Source organism: Canis lupus, chromosome 12 (genome assembly GCF_011100685.1).
Source record: "Canis lupus familiaris isolate Mischka breed German Shepherd chromosome 12, alternate assembly UU_Cfam_GSD_1.0, whole genome shotgun sequence".
Taxonomy (NCBI): domain Eukaryota; kingdom Metazoa; phylum Chordata; class Mammalia; order Carnivora; family Canidae; genus Canis; species Canis lupus.
Genome location: NC_049233.1, coordinates 41,192,078 through 41,209,933, shown reverse-complemented (window position 1 = coordinate 41,209,933; position 17,856 = coordinate 41,192,078). Strand labels below are relative to the sequence as shown.

The following is a 17,856-nucleotide window of genomic DNA, read 5'->3' as shown; positions in this document are numbered from 1 at the left end:
TGGGAATGCCTAATGGTGACCAGTGTGGAAAAAAAGGGAGGAGAACATGGACAGTTGAACAGTGGTCACCACCAGTAACTTTAAGATTTTATTTATTTATTCATGAGACACACACACACACACACACATACACACACACACACACACACACACACACTCAGGAGGCAGAGACATAGGCAGAGGGAGAAGCAGCTTTTCACAGGAAAGCTATGTGGGACTCAATCCCCAGACCCCAGGATCACACCCTGAGCCAACGGCAGACGCCCAACCACCGAGCCACCCAGGTGTTCCTCCACCAGTGATTCTTGACAGTTTGCTTTCCCCATCATATAAAGCCATCCACAAACATAGGCAAAACAGAAGCCCTCCTGTGTCACATCATGCATACATTTAACCTTCACAAACTAATATTACACTTTAATTAGAGCAGGTGATTCTTTCCTCCCTTTCTGACAAAGAGTATAAGCCTTAGACTGGGTATTCACCTGATTTCTCATTAGCATTATCTGGAGAGATTTCAAAACATACTGCTATGCAGACCCCAAGTAGTAAACATTAGCAATACTCACAGGTATTTCTATTCCCTCGGCGTCTAAGACCTCAGACTGTAACAACTGGGTACATCTGAAATTAGACATGGCAATGTGACTTACATTGCCAATGAACTTGAGCCGGAGAGTAGAGAATTATTCTGGGTGGAAGAATTTCAGAGCTAATTCTGTTTTCTTCCTCTGCCTCATCAACTAGCAACATCCCAGACAGCAGATCAGTTGTCAGCCTGTTCCTGGAGTGACACTACCTCAGGCATCACTGCCCTCATCCAGCCCTGTTTGGCATGGAGCATGGGTGAGAAATGATTTGAGACCATAAAGTTGTGTACGTGTGTGTGTGTGTGTGTGTGTGTTTAACATGACTTCTAAGCACAAGCCAATTACTTTACATGGTATTCAGCTACTCTAACCTATTTTAACTCTTCAGATGGGCTCCTCAGTTATATGTTTGATGAAAGACATTACATTTGTCCACAGCATAATGCATAAGTGCGGTCATATGTTACTATTGTAGATTTACATGATTTTCAACCATAATTTTGGCTACTCACAATTTTTGCCTTAGATGTATTAGATTTTAGAATATAAACACCCACAAATGATGCAGCTCTCCTCTATAGAGGCAATATGAAAATCCTTTACATACATATTTCAATCTTTTAAAACAACTTGATGGATAAGGTCTTATAATCTTCATTTTACAGATGAGAAAACAGGATTGGAGGGACTGACTAATCACTGTTTAAGCAGCGTAAAGCATTCTATGTTTTTCAAATTTCAAAGCCTGTGCCCTATGTTGTGTCTCTCAAATGTATTTTGCAGATTATTCCCTGAGAAATTTCTTCCAATTGCAAATTCCCTGAATCCCACACTGAGGAATTCTTACTCATTAGGCCTGGAGTAGGGCATTTCGATCCTGGGTCTCCAGGATCGCGCCCTGGGCCAAAGGCAGGCACTAAACCGCTGCGCCACCCAGGGATCCCGGCATTTACATTTTTAATAAGCTTTCCCTGCCTAGTATCTTTGATATGGTTGATCCACATATCATATAGACAAACTCTATAAATCCCATACAGCCTTTCTAAACACTATGTTCCCTGTGTAGAGTAGAACAGCTACCACTTTACCCCCTATTCACTCTTTTATCAGTTAGGATTATTTAGTTATAAGCTACTGAAATCACCTCTGACTAATTTAAGCAGAACTATAATTACTTTAGAAGATATGAGATAGCCCATGAAAACTATAGAAACAAACAGCTCAGAAAGAGCTGACACCAGGGCAGACCCAGAGACCAGGTAATAGGAGGTAATTTAGAGTCTTATAAGAATATTAAAACCTCAAGCTTGAATTGACTCATCTGTGTTTGATTCTGTTCAAAATTCAGTTCCTCAAGGAGAGAATTTGGTTAGCCCAGATCAGTTCATTGCTATATCTTGACTAAGAAAGAGAGAGTATCTTTTACTAAATACAAAGTAAAAGAGATTGCCTAAACATAACTCAAAAACTGCTACCAACCAAACAGGGAATTGGTGCTTGGAGGCCAGAAGACCTAATACCATACAGTCATACTGCCCAGGAAGTGCCTCTGTGGTCCCTCCAGTCAAGAAAGTTTCATCAAAAAAGTCCTCACTATGGAACATAGTTCATTACTGAAACATTCTTACTAAAGAGTACTTTAAAATGCTTCTGAATCTCTGCAGAATAATGGTGGCTTCATAAATCTGAATCCCTGTACATCATTTCTTTAAAAAAAAAAAAAAAACAGAGTAAAAGGGAAAGCAAATTAAACACACAAAATTTATATCTACAGAATAGTTAGAACACAAGAATACGTAGAAGCCTATAAACTCCAAATTTATGAGTAAGTGATGAATTTAAAAACTTGGTATTGGCTCACGGAGTAGGAGTTTAGGAAAAGCTTTGTTTAGAACAAGAAGATAATGTGAATAATCCTATATCTATTGAATAAATTAAATTCATACTTTAGGGATCCCTGGGTGGCGCAGTGGTTTGGCGCCTGCCTTTGGCCCAGGGCGCGATCCTGGAGACCCGGGATCGAGTCCCCCGTCGGGCTCCCGGTGCATGGAGCCTGCTTCTCCCTCTGCCTGTGTCTATGCCTCTCTCTCTCTCTCTCTCTCTCTCTCTCTCTCTCTGTGACTATCATAAATAAATAAAAATTAAAAAAATATTTTAAATTCATACTTTAAAACATTCCAACAGAGAAAACCCCAGGCCCCAATGGCTTCACTGGGGAAACTCTACTAGATATTTAAGGAAGAAATATCCCCAATTTTGTTTAAAAAGTCCAAGACAGGGCACCTGGGTGGCTCAATGTTTGAGCATCTGCCTTCAGCTCAGGTTGTGATCCCCGGGCCCTGGGATCCAGTGCTGCACCAGGCTCCCTGTGGGGAGCCTGCTTCTCCCTCTGCTTGTGTCTCTGCCTCTATCTGTGTGTCTCTCATGAATAATAAATAAAATCTTAAAAAAAAAAAAGTCCAAGACTTAGGAGATAGGATAATACTTTCCAACTCTTTCTATGATGCCCTGATATTAAAAGCAGAAAAAGACATTATATGAAAGGAAAACTAAAAATAAATCTTCATGGACACAGACACAAAAATCCTCAACAAAATTCTGAAAGATATAATAAAGCAATATATACATAAAGATAGCACATCATGACCAAATGGAATTAAACACAGGAAAGCAAGGTTGGTTTAACATTTAAAAATCAATCAAAATAATTCATCATATCAACAGACTGAAAAAACAGCGTTCACTTCAATAAAGGCAGAAAAGGCACAGACACTCAAAAGGCAGAGATTGTCAGACTAGACACAAAAACAAAAACAAAAGCAAAGAAAGATCCAACTAAATCCAACTAGATGACACACTTTACATTTAAACACATGAAAGTAATCAGATAGAAAAGATACACATGCAAATAGCAACCACCAGAAAGGTAGAGTGGCTGTACTAATATCAGATTAAATAGACTTTAAAACAAATAAACAAAAAAGTACTAGAGATAAATAAGGACTTTTTCAAGATTTTATTTATTCATTCATGAGAGACACACAGAGAGAGGCAGAGACATAGGTGGAGGGAGAAGCAGGATCACAATCTGAGCCCAAGGCAGACACTCAACCATTGAGCCACCTAGGCATCCCAATAGGGACATTATACAGTGATAAAATGTTTAATCCATCAGGAAAATATAATAATTATTATGAGCACATATGCAATGTAAGCACAGAACACCAAAACACACAAAGCAAAAGCTATTGGCAATGAAGGAGAAAAATAGACAATTCAACCTTAACAATACTCTACTTTCAGTAATGGATAGAACAAGTAGGCAGAAAATTAGCAAGGCAATAGATGACTTGAACACACTATAAACCAACTGGACCTAACAGACATCTGTAAGACACTATCCAATGCATTCTTCTCAAGTGCACGTAGAAAATTCTTCAGGATATGTGTTAGGCTGTAAAATAAACTTCAATACATTTAAAATAATAGAAATAACACAAAGTATGTCCTCTGACCATAATGGAATTAAATTAGAAATCAAAAACAGGGGGCACCTGTGTGACTCAATGACTGAGTGTGCCTTCGGCTCAGTTTGTGATCCCTGGGTCCTGTGATGGAGTTCTTCATTGGGCTCCCCACAGGGAACCTGCTTCTCCTTCTGCCTATGTCTTTGCCTCTCTCTCTGTGTCTCTCATGAATGAATAAATAAATAAAATCTTAAAAAAAAATCAAAAACAAAGAAATTTGGGACCCTCAGAAGTATGTTAAACTAAACAACACATTCCCAAATAATCAACAGACTAAAAAAGAAATCAAAAAGAAAATAGAAAATACTTTGAGATGAATGAAAATGAAGAGGGGTGCCTGGGTAGCTCAGTGGGTTAAGCATCTATTTTCGGCTCAGGTCATGGATCTCTGTGTGGGCGGGAGGGTCCCTGCTCAGTGGGGGTCTGCTTCTACCTCTGCCTTGGCCCCACCCCTCTGTTCTTGCTCTTTTTCTCTCTCAAATGAATAAATAAAATCTTTAAAAAAATAAAATGAAGACACAATATATCAAAACTTATGTGAGGTAGCTAAAAGAGCTCTTAGGGGAAATTTACATCTGTAAATGCCTATGTTAAAAACTAAGAGGGGCACCTGGGTGGCTCAGTGAATTCAATGTCTGACTCCTGATTTCGGCTCAGGTCATCATCTTCCGGTCATGAGATCTACCCCAGTACTGGTTTCTGCACAGATCATGGAACCTGCTCAAGATTCTCCCTCTGCCCCTTCCCCCACCTCTCTCTAAATAAATAAACAAACAAACAAATAAACAAATAAGATCTCAAATCAACTTAACTCCCATCTCAAGGAAAAAGAAGAGTAAACTAAAGCAAAACAAGCAGAAAAAAGGAAATAATAAAGATTAGAGTGGAAATTAATGACATCAAGAGTAGAAAAAACAAATAGAGAAAATCAATGAAAACAAAAGGTAGTTCTTTGTAAAGACAAAAAAAACAAAACTGATGAATCTTTAGCCACACTGACCAAGAAAAAAAATAGAGAAGCTGGGCACGTGGCTGGCTCAGTTGGTAGAGCACGTGACTCTTGATCTCAGGGTCATGGGTTCTATCTAGCCTGAGGGTGGGGGTTGAGATTACTTATTAAAAAAAGAGGGAGAGAAAAGAGTCAAATTACTAGATTCATAAATGAAATAAAGGAAATGATATAAAACAGCAGGAATGCAAAGGATTAAAAATGGTTATTAGGTATAAAATTATAAAAGATAACCCTATCCATTTTTTAATTCCATCAAGAAGCAAATGATTGTTGAAAGTAAAAATTATAACATTTTATTGTGGGGTTTATGATGTATTTAAATATAGAATATACGACAATAGCATAAAGAATGGGGGTATAAATGGAATTACACTATTCAAGTTTCTCATAGTTTGCATGAAAAATGGGATATCAAGTTTCAGTAGACATTGATATGTAAAGTCTTTAATCAACTCTGAGTTGATTTTTGTTTATGTTGTAAGATATGTTGTTCAACTTCATTATCTGGCATGTGGCTGCCCAGTTCTCTCCATGTTATTTCTTAAAGAGACTATCCTTTCCCCATTGTACAGTCTTGGCTCTTTTGTTGTAAATTAATTGGCCATACATGCATGGTCATTTCTGAGCTCTCTGCTCTGTTTCACTGATCTATGTGTATGTTTTTATTCCAATACCATACAGTTTTGATTAACAGTGATATGTAAAAAGTGAATACTGCAATCCCTAGAGCAACCACTATAAAATCTTTCAAAGAGGTATAGCTGGGATCCCTGGGTGGCGCAGTGGTTTAGCGCCTGCCTTTGGCCCAGGGCGCGATCCTGGAGACCCAGGATCGAATCCCACGTCAGTCTCCCGGTGCATGGAGCCTGCTTCTCCCTCTGCCTATGTCTCTGCCTCTCTCTCTCTCTGTGTGACTATCATAAATAAATAAAAAAAATTTTAAAAAAAGAGGTATAGCTAAGAAGCTAACAAAGGAATTTTTTTAAGATTGTATTTATTTATTCATGAGAGACACAGAGAGAGAGAGAGTCAGGGACACAGGCAGAGAGAGAAGCAGGCTCCATGCAGGGAGCCCAATTTGGGACTCCATCCCAGGACCCTAGGATCATGCCCTGAGCCAAAGGCAGCTGCTTAACCGCTGAGCCACCCAAGCATCCCTAACAAAGGAATTAAAATGAAATAAATATTTAGTTGATCCCAAAGAAAGAAAACTTACTGAAAACATAATGATGAAAACATAATTATGAACTTATAAAAATAAATGGCTATGTAAGTAGAGTATAGCATACTCAATAGAATATAGAATAAATTATTATATACTACAGAAGCAGTGAAAGAAGAAATTGTTTTGTTTTTGTTTTTGTTTTTTTGTTTTTTAGATTTTATTTATATATTCATGAGAGACACAGAAAGAGGGACAGAGACACAGGCAGAGAGAAGCAGGCTCCACACAGGGAGCCTGATGTGGGACTCCATCCTGGGACTCCAGGATCATGCCCTGGGCCGAAGGCAGACGCTCAACTGCTGAGCCACCCAGGCCGTCCCAGAAATTGGTTTAAATACCAGTTCTACCATTTCTGGTTGTATAACTTTCAGTGTATCAATCTCTGAGTCACATGGGGAGAACACTAAAACTGACATAGAGGAAAAAAAAAAACTGACATAGAGGGATGCCATGTTGATAAAAAAAAAAAAAATCACAAAATACATAGAAGAGACTGATACATAGCAGTCACTCAGAAAGTATTTGTTGAATTAATTAGCTAATTCACATATAACTAGTACATAAAAGGTTTAGTACAGGGCCTCACCCAGAAAAGTCTCTAATAAGTATTAGCTATGATTATTTTTTTGTATATAATCATTCCATTTTTTCTTTATCTTTTTTACATTTGTTTTTATTTAAGTTCGAGTTGCCAACATATAACACCCAGTGCTCATCCCATCAAGTGCCCTCCTCAGTGCCTGTCACCCAGTTACCCATCTCCCCACCCACCTTCCCTTCTGCAACCCTTTGTTTCCCAGAGTGGGGAGTCTCTCATGGTTTGTCTCCTTCTCTAATTTTTCCCACTCAGTTCCCCTCCTTTCCCTAATAATCCCTTTCGCTATTTCTTATATTCCACGAATGAGTGAAACCATATGATGACTGTCCTTCTCCGAGTGACTTCTTTATCTCAGCATAATATCCTCCAGTTCCATCCACATCGAAGCAAATCGTGGGCTATTATTATTATTATTAATTCACAATTGCAGGTTGTAGTAACTTGGTCAAGGCACCAGGTGGCATGAGATAATAAAAATTATTGCTACTTTATAATCTTCAGAATCCAATTGTATAATGATGTGCATACTATTAAAGTTCATGAAAGGTTGAGATTAAAATTTCCTAAATCACATATAAATTTGAAAATACCTCTATTAATTCATTTTCTGGTAGCAATTTTCATCTCAGTATTTCAGTGTATCTGCCTTTGCTTCTGTCAAGTAATGATAGGCCATGCCCCAAATGTTACAGACGCTATTTTATTTTCTCCTCAACTCTCCTAGGAGGTATGTACTAACTCTAGTTTATAGATGAGAAAACTGAAGCTTAAGACACAAATGGGATTCAAACCAAGGCTTAACAGAAATGTCTTTAAAAATTAGTTTACATGGTCTCCCTTGGTCCTTAATTCCTCTAAAGAACAATGAATAAAGAAATAGCTAAAGTAACTCTTTTCAAGTAAAATAAAAGAAACAATCTCCATGTTTATTATTCTTTTTAGCTTGCATGTAGATGTACAATATTGAATTTAACAAACATACTATAAAGAATTTTTAAGAGCAAGCTTATTAATAATGCAAAATTTATACTCCTACTTAAAAGTCTTAAAATACTTTGATTTAAAAAAATCAATATTTAGTAGATAGACATCACATTTTTCCATTTATAAATGAAAGAACACAGCATATATGGGGATAAGTCATTTAATCAGTCACTCCCTCCAAATCCATCTTGGAATTGGTTTCAGAGTATGCAAATGCTGGGTTTCCAAGACCAAAATAACATTTATTTATTTCCTCTTTCATTCAATAAATATTTATTGAATACTGTGTGGGGACTAATATAAACCAGACACAGATCATTCCATCAAAAATCTTAATCTCTGAGGTAAAAGAATCAGGCTGTAGAATAGTTTCTGGCCTGGCTTGCCCAACCTAAAGACCATCTACCATTTCACTGCACTATGGCTGGTTCTTCCTGTTCAGATGATGTCATCTGACTTGTCACTGATATCTGTCATCTTGAGGGAGTGGCATTCCTAGACCTTGATAAGGTCCTACCCTGGGGCCTTGGGATGGGAGGATAGGAAGATGGGATAGTTATTGCTTACTTCCTTCTCTGGGTGTGGTTCACCAACCAATATAGAACTCCTTCCCAATTTTTAAAAACTTGGTGCACAGAAATGTCTACTCTGCTTTGTTGGAAGTATGAAAAAGCTAGGACAGATATAGGCAAGCCATTACAGAAACTGTTCTGCAGCCCATGAAGAATGTAATACAAACTGGAAAGAAATAACACACTTAAAGAATACAGCAGTGTTTTTCAGTGTGGTTCCTTACTACTGCATCATTAGCTAGAATGTAAGATATGGAGACCTAAGCTCTACTCCTTACCTACCAAGTTAATAGCACATCCTGAAATAGGGCCTGGGAATTCACAATGCATTTTTAACAGGGTTATTAGGTGACTGTGATGTAAAGTTGAAAATTAAATATTGGAGATTTCTTTTAGCCAAAGAATCATTTCTGTACCACTCTTTTCATATGTAGCAGGACCTTGAAAACAGGGAGAGGACAGCAAGGCAAAGCAGAGTGTAAGAACAGGAATGCAGCAAAGGATATATGACAATTCATAATAAGAAATAAAATCAGGGATCTCTGGGTGGCGCAGCCGTTTGGCGCCTGCCTTTGGCCCAGGGCGCGATCCTGGAGACCCTGGATCAAATCCCACGTCAGGCTCCCGGTGCATGGAGCCTGCTTCTCCCACTGCCTGTGTCTCTGCCTCTCTCTCTCTCTCTCTCTCTCTCTCTCTCTCTCTCTGACTATCATAAATAAATAAAAATTAAAAAAAATAAAAATAAAATCAGAATTGTCAATAGGGGCAGGTCAGAAGAGCTGTAACTGTCATGCTAGGGAGTCTGGACTTTGCTTCACATTGTCAGATGAGCTCTGGTAATGATTCTGATGAGACCAATAATGGCCAGAGCCAGGTGTAATGAAGTCTTATGCCACTCCAATCCATTGGCTTATTTTCCAACCTCGAATTTTTCTTAAGCTTTAATGAAACTCAAACAGGGGTTTCTTTTGTTTAAGAGAATCCTAAAATATTAGGGGGAAAAAGACATTTTCAAATACGGTGGTTTTCAAACTAAACTCTTGCATGGTGGCATACAAGAGGCCAGTCAAGTGGGGCTCTGAGTCTCCCCATCTTATTTAACTGTTTAACCTCTAGTTTGAATAACCTGCTCTCAATGTGTTAGATGCTAGAGAAGAGGTCATGGCCACTGGCCAAAAGGGACAGGATCTTTGTTTAGTCAGTGACCCAATAAGTCTCTTTGTCATGGAAAAATTATACATATGCTCCCAATGACTCGCTTAAAGACTGTGTCTCATACTACAAGCCTCTCAATAGACTTTTACTTTGTCTAAAATCTCATTCCACAAACCTCTCTCCAAATCTCATTTTCCCTGTTGGTGCAGTTAACTCACAGGTGAAAGAGCACATGCAACCAGGAGTGAATGTGGGCTACTCATCCAATGACCCTGCAGTGCCGGCTGGCCTTTACAAGGCTGGCTGCTAGAAACGTCTTAGACAGGGTCTCTTTTTCTTTAGAGTGATAAAGTGCTCAACAGAGGTAAGTAAACAAAGAAACTTATTCTGGCAAAAGTGGTGAAGTAGCAGAAATTCTAGCTCTTTAAAAAGTGGTTGAGCCAGATCAGTGGAATTACCATTTAAAATAATCTTAAGCATATCCATAGAAAATATTATATACTTATATTTGCAATTACAGAGCTTCTTTTTTTTCAGAGCTTTTTAAAAATATAAATAAGGCAGTTTATTCAAACCAAAAGACACCAAGCTGCTCTAATTAAACAAAAAAAGGAAGATTCTCAAATTGATGACCCCTGACCTTGAATTGACCCTGGCTTCTCACACGCAGTCATTGGATCAAGATGTCACATTGGGTCACTTAAAGAAACTGGTCTATAAGAACAAGCACATGGAGCTAACTGTGATGACACTTTTCCTCATATTTAGTTGGCTTCTGCCCACATGTACCCGTGAAATTGTCATCTTAAAGGAAGTAAAAAGTGACATTCTAACCACTACCCTTTTCCTAGCTTTCATCTTTATGGACTGATATGAAACATCTGACACTATTGATTAACCATTTTCTCTTCCTTTAGCCTGCTACTTCCTCTTTCCTCTACCATGCTGCTATTTCCTTCAGAGGTTCCTCTTCCTCCTTCCACCCATCTTAATGTAAACTTCTGAATTTGAAGTCCTGTCCTTGGACTTCTACCTCTATCTCTCATAGGTCTTCCTTCTTTCCACTATCACTCAGTGGTAATGGTAGCTTTCCTTCTTGAGAGTCTACTGTATGTCAAAGAGTGGTAAGTGCTTTATATGTGTTTTCTCTGACCTTCACTAAAATTCGGTTAATGATAATTCTTATCACTGTCCAATAAATAAACTCAGAGGCTCAGAGAGTTAATATACTTCCATATAGACAATCTACAAGTGAGACAGCTTGGGTTCAAACCCAGAGAAGCTTGAACCCAATGCCTGACCTTTTCCCATGCGGTCCATCATGACTGTCAGGTGAAGTCCAACACTACCTACAACAGAATGGAATTAGCAAAAATACAGCCAGACTGATCAAAGCGCAGAAAGGACAGTTCAGAAAAGTCCTAGTCTATATAAGAGATGACATGTGATACATGTAGTATTTCAAATGAATGAGAAAAAAAAAAATGGGTTTTCTAACAAATTATCTTTTGACATGAAACCTCAAACACCTAGTTCATATCACATCAAAATTCCAATTGGATTAAGATTTTTTTTAAAGATTTTATTTATTTATTCATGAGAGACACAGAGAGAGAGGCAGAGACATAGACAGAGGGAGAAATAGGCCCCTGCAGAGAGCCTGATACAGGACTCCATCCCAGGACCTCATGATCACAACCTGAGCCAAAGGCATACATTCAACCACTGACCCACCCAGGTGCCCCAGATTAAGATTTTTGTTGTAAAAAAACAAACTGTAAATATTTACCTATATTTTCTATATATATATATATCACATATATATTTACCTGTGTTTTCTGTATTTACTTTTTTTTTAGATACATATTTACATAATGTAGAGGAAGAGAAGGACTTGCAACGCATAGCATCAAAGCTGGAAAGCATAAACGAATTAGTGAGAGATTCAATTCCCAAACACATAAAACTTCCACGGGAAAAAAAAAAATCTCTTAAATCTCAGTTCTGGGCCCCTATAACCATCCACCTCCCTGCTATCCATGCTGCTGGCTTCTTATGTCTGTTTATAGCTTGCTATTTTCCCATTACCATCTTATCCTTATCTAGAAGAAAGATCTCTGAATTAGTATTCAATATTTAATTCAGCTGCAACTGTGACCTCAAGTATGCCAAACTTTCTAGAAATCAGTTCCTTTTCTTATAAATAGAAAGCATTGACCCGGAAAATCTCTGAGGTCTTTTCCATTCTAAAATTGTGATTCTCTTTTTACAGCCTCTTATTCCCTTCTGTTGCAGTTTGAGAAGGATAATAAATAACCACTCTTTCTTTTCTTGAGTTTAGAATCAATTAAGAAATAAAATACACTAGAGACACAAATGGAATAGCTTTCTTTTTGGTAATGCTCAGTCTGAAAAGGTGGCTTGAATCCATGGTCACTGGAGCATGCTAGCACTGATCTGCAACAAAGAATTCAAGTCATCCACCAGTCAAAGGCTGAGCTTGACCACCACAGGCCCCCCACCCCACTGCATGGCAGAGAAGCAAAATAAGGAGAGAAAATGTGAGATTAAGGTCCACACCCTCATTTCTTCCTGGCAACCTCACTAGAGGTAGGAGTACAAACATAGCTGAAGTCTTGGTACATGAAGTCATAAAGGCATGGGAAAGTGCTCTCTGACTCGAGTGGGAAGGCACTCTCATTTGAACTCCAACTGTATATTTCTCCATAGCTCTTGAAAACCAGTCTAGTTCAGAGTCCTTTCTCCCTCATTTAGAAAAAAATTATAATATTATCTAAATTGGTCTTCCCATCTCGGCTCTTTCTACAATCTTACCCATTCTATGCACCACTTCTAGATTAATCTTTTAAAATTATGTCATCATCAAGAAATAGCTACACAAAATCTGAACGTGAAATCAGGAAACATAAATTTTCATCCTGGTTCTTTTATTAATTACCTATATGGCCCTATACAAGTCACTTTACTTTCCTAAATTTGGGGAATTCTCATCCATGGCATGGCATGGTTAGACTGCCCCTACCTCTTTCATAATATCAGTTCAAGTGTCAAAAAACTTGTAGTAAATTTTGAGGCACCTGGCTGGCTCAGTCAGAAAACCATGAGACTCTTGAGACCCACATTGAGTATAGAGATTACTTAAATACATACATACATACATACATACATACATAAACTTAAAAAAACTTTCAGTTAATTTGTCTACAGTATAAACCGCTTAGCATTGTAAATATGGCTTTATACAATTTTTAAAAGATTTTATTTATTTATTCATGAGAGACACAGAGATAGAGAAGAAGAGACATAGGCAGAAGGAGAAGTACGAGCCTGATGTGGGACTCCATGTGGGACTCAATCCCTGAACTCCAGGATCACACCCTGAGCCAAAAACAGAGCTTAACCGCTGAGCCATCCAGGCATCCCTGGCTTTATATAATTGACTAATGATTTCTAGACTTCATTCCCAGAATTTCCTACAGGGTCTGGTCTTTTTTAGCAAAATAGATCTCTAAAACATTTAGTACTTTATTTTTTCTTCTGTGCTGTTCTTTAATTGGCAGGTACCCACATCCCCCAAACTCCCGAAACTGCTCCTCCAGAAATGGTTCATTCTAGAAAATCCTGTAAAAACAATGCTTCTTTCCCGAGGCTTTTTGGATCTTCCCAGCCAGACGTGATCTCACACTCACATCTGGGTTGGAGATGTACCTGTCACATTTCCATCTGTGTCATAGAACTTTACAGCTCAATGAATAGGCCATTCCTTACTCCCATTCTCCTCATGGCTAAGTGAAGTCTTGTAACTCGTTCTAGACAATGCACTCATGTGTTTTAAGGACACATCCTGTTTCTGAGCCAAATGACTCTCTAGTTTTCTCTTTCTCTGCTGTGGCAAGCTGACAAATATTTGTTTAGATGTCCATTTCACAAGACCTTGTGACATGAAAGACATGGAGGATAGCTTGATTGAGCAAGTGAGATTGGTTACCACAGCATAAATAACCCAGCCAATTCTACAACACCACCTGGAAAGAAGGCTGAGGGTCACATGGCCAAAAGCTGTTTCCTCAACTGGACACAGAGATCACAATAGCACCATGATAGTGGAGTACCAGTATTTATTATACCTACTTTTTTTTTTTTACTTTTTTTTAAATTATTTATTTATGATAGTCACACAGAGAGAGAAAGAGAGAGAGAGAGAGAGAGAGAGAGGCAGAGACATAGGCAGAGGGAGAAGCAGGCTCCATGTACCGGGACCCCGACGTGGGATTCAATCCCGGGTCTCCAGGATCGCGCCCTGGGCTAAAGGCAGGCACTAAACCGCTGCGCCACCCAGGGATCCCTTATTATACCTACTTACTTATAATTAATAATTATAAAAATCCATGATAATTATTATTTATATTAATACTATAGTATATTAGTATATGTAATCTTATATATAGTACATTGTACTAAAAATTATGTCACTATTTATTATGTTGTTTATAATAAATACAAAAGTGTTTCTGATATTTCTTATTGTTTTTAACTTTTGAAGCAGCTTTTTATTTAGGGCTTAAAATATATTATTGAATTCCTGCTCTAAGCAGTATGATAGAGACCCAAAATGAAAATTCCAGTCTTTTAGAGATTGCACCCCTTCTCATTATGTGTTGGATTTCATGACATTTTTACCACTTCTAAAAATCTGAGTGACTTTAAAATAAATGATAAATAATTGAAACTGAGGCTTAAAGAGTTTCAGCCTATTAAGTTCACAGAGACAGAACAGGATGCTACATTGCCTTCAGTATAAAACAAACTACTAGGAAGGTAACCTGGAGGACCTCAGAAATGATGCTTTTGCCTTCTCTACACATCTGCTTTAAGAATCACCACTTCATTTTCTTTTAAATTATTATTACAAAAAAATCCCAAGACTACACTCAAAAGTAAAGCTAATAATGAACCCATGGCACAGATTCAACAATTATCAAGACTTTGTCCATTTGCTTCCTCTATTTTTTAAAATTCAGCTCAAGTCATAATCTCAGGGTCATGATCTCAGGGTTGTGAGATTGAGCCCCTCAACAGGTTCTGTGCTCAGCACAAAATCTGCTTGTCCCTCTCTCAATCCCAGTTCATGTATTCACTCTCTCTCACTCTCAAATAAGTAAATAAAATCCTCTTTTAAAAAAAGATTGTAGAATTGAAAAAAATTTTTTTAATTTTTAAATTTTAATTTTTAAATTTAAAATTTTTAAAAAAAATTCTAAATACACATATTTTCTTACATAACCAAGTCACTATTACACACAACCACATTTTTAATTCCTACATTGATTTTTAAAAATTAAAATTAATGGGAAAAATTCATTTTGCTAAGGAAATTACTTAGAAATGCAACACAATACCTCCCTGCAAAACCTGGAGATGCCATCATATCTGACAAAGTGCAGGCTCCAACTGTTCAGCGTCCCTGACAACTTTCAGGGCTTGATACTGTCACCTTTCAGGTGACAGGAGATGCAAGGCAGTTGACCAGCCAGTTCTCCTCCAAACAAAAATGCCCACTCCTGGGATGAAAGGTTATCTTTGTCTCTTCCCTTAGGCCTATGTCAGGATGCTTTCTCTCCCAGATATTCTTAGATGAGTGAGATGGGATGGGCGAAGGTGTGACATGTGTAAGAAGAGATTCAAAAAAGCTAGTCACTCCCCAAATCTTTCAAATTTGGAGGAGCTGGTGTCGATGTACTTATTATTGTGTTTGTTGTTATAAGGGTTGTTGTTAAATAAGGGGACAGGGGATTGTTATAAGTCTTGCCTTGGGTGGAGAAGAGAATTAGAAAACAGCAGAGGATGCCTGAAAAGATTTCAGTCACCAGATTGAAGCTGTGACCATCAGGATTCTTGTTTGATATTCACGACAGGGCTCCTAGCATATTACCTATAATCAATTTGATTGAAACACTACACAAAACAACAACCAAGATGAACTAAATATGAACAAGCTGTGACTTGCAAGCCATGTAGCCTGAGCAAGTCATTTATCCCTAACTATTGGTATCCTCATCTTGGAAATGGGAATACTGAAGCCTACCTCTCATTCGTGTTAGGCAGTAAGAACTAGAGAAAATGTGTGTAAAGGGGGCTTACAAAGGACAAAAATTATGGGGCTTTTTAGTTGTCTTGTGGTTTATTTTAAACATTTTATTTCAAAATAATTTCAGACTTACACAAAGTTGCAAAAATTATAGAAAGAATTCCCCTATACCCTCCACTTAGATTCTTGAAATGCTAGCATCTTAAATAACCACAGCACAATGATCAAAACCAGAAAAATATTGTTAAGATCTACGATCTAGTCAGCAGATCTCATTGCTTTGCTCATTGTCCCACAGATAGCATTGATCTTATCCAGGTTCCAATTCAAGAGACATATGTTTAGTTGTCATGTTGCATAATTAGTCCAGATTCTATACTGGAGGTAGGGAAACTTATTCTGTAAAGGTCAGATGGTAAATATTTTATGCTCTCTGGGCCAGATGATCTCTATTAATACTATTCAACTTGGCCAGAAGTAAGCACAGATAGTTCATAAACAAATGGGTGTGGCTATTTTCCCAATACGATTTTACTTAGAAAAACAAGCAGCCAACTAGTCTTGGATGATGGGCCATACATAGTTTGCTCATTGTAGACCACTCAAAGTGCAGTCCCTAGACCTGTGTATCACCCAGGAACCTGTTAGATGTACAAACTTTCAGGTCTCATGAATCAGAAATTCTTAGAGGGAAGCGGGAAACACCAATATGTGGTTTAACAAACCCTCCAAATGTTTATGATGTATGCTAAAGTTGTAGAACACCAATCTGGACACCTTCTCAGTCGATACATGTGGAGAGCATAGGCCTATTATTCTGCAGGATATCCCTCGATTTAGGTTTGATTGATGCTTGCCTATGATTAAATTCAGGCCATGTAATTTTTTTGGAAAGAATGCCACTGACATGATGTTGTGTCCTCCTCATGGGAGTTGTCAGAAGGCACATGGTATCAATTTATCCCTTGAAAGTTGAGGGTAACTTATATCACTTGGTTAGAGGGATTTCTGCCAGGTTTCTGTACTGTAATGCTATTATTTTCTTTTTGTAACTAATAAGTATCTTGTAGAAAAATACTCCAGGTCTATGTAAATACTTTCATGTGCTAATTTTGGCATCCATTGATGATTCTTGCCTAAAACAACTATCCCTGTCCTTTTTGCCAAATATGATTTACATTATTCTTTCTACACTACTCAGAATTCTACTTTAATAAATAGCATTTCTTTATCCTTCATTTAATTATTTTTTCAATGATTTCCTTATATCAACATGGATCCATAGATTTCTATTATATTCACATGTGTTCTAATTCATTATTATCATCATTGTGTTCTTTCAATTGTCCCAGATTGAACCAATGAGAGCACCTTGAAATTGGCTCTTTTGTCTTTTTGGACTAGTCCCATCATATTTTGAGGCTCGAGAATTTACATCCCAGTTACCTACTTTCTGCACTCCACTTACCTACTTTCTGCACTCCACTTACCTACTTTCTGAACTCCAGTGACTGGGGTTCAAGGAATATGGACCACATTTAGCTGTGCATGAATAATAATAATAATGAGAGAATTATGTTCAAGGAAATATGAAGAAAAATCAACACAATGTGAACTTAGTTTTTTAAGTATGACTATGAAAGACTATCATCACAGTGTTTCAAATTCATGATTCATTTGTAACTGGATACAAAGATTTACATTTGAGTTGGTCTCCTTTTTTTTTTTTTTTTAAAGATTTTATTTATTTATTCATGATAGTCACACAGAGAGAGACAGAGAGGCAGAGACACAGGCAGAGGGAGAAGCAGGCTCCATGCACTGGGAGCCCGACGTGGGATTCGATTCCGGGTCTCCAGGATTGCGCCCTGGGCCAAAGGCAGGTGCCAAACCGCTGCGCCACCCAGGGATCCCTGAGTTGGTCTCCTAAGTGTAAGAAGATTACACAGGGCTTCCAAGAGGTCATCATCACTAATGTCAGAATTCAGTAATTTCATTTCTATATATTTAAGCAACAAGTTAGAGCCTCATTTCAAAATTTCCATTACAGAATAGAATTTTTATATCCTCTACTCATTATAAAT

The 17,856-nt window shown here is 37.8% G+C and overlaps 1 long non-coding RNA gene across 1 annotated transcript in view; it reads left to right on the top strand.

The window, feature by feature from the left end:
* Nucleotides 1-17,856, top strand: part of LOC106559592 — a 44,288-nt gene that overhangs the window by 6,764 nt on the left and 19,668 nt on the right. The window lies entirely within an intron of this gene.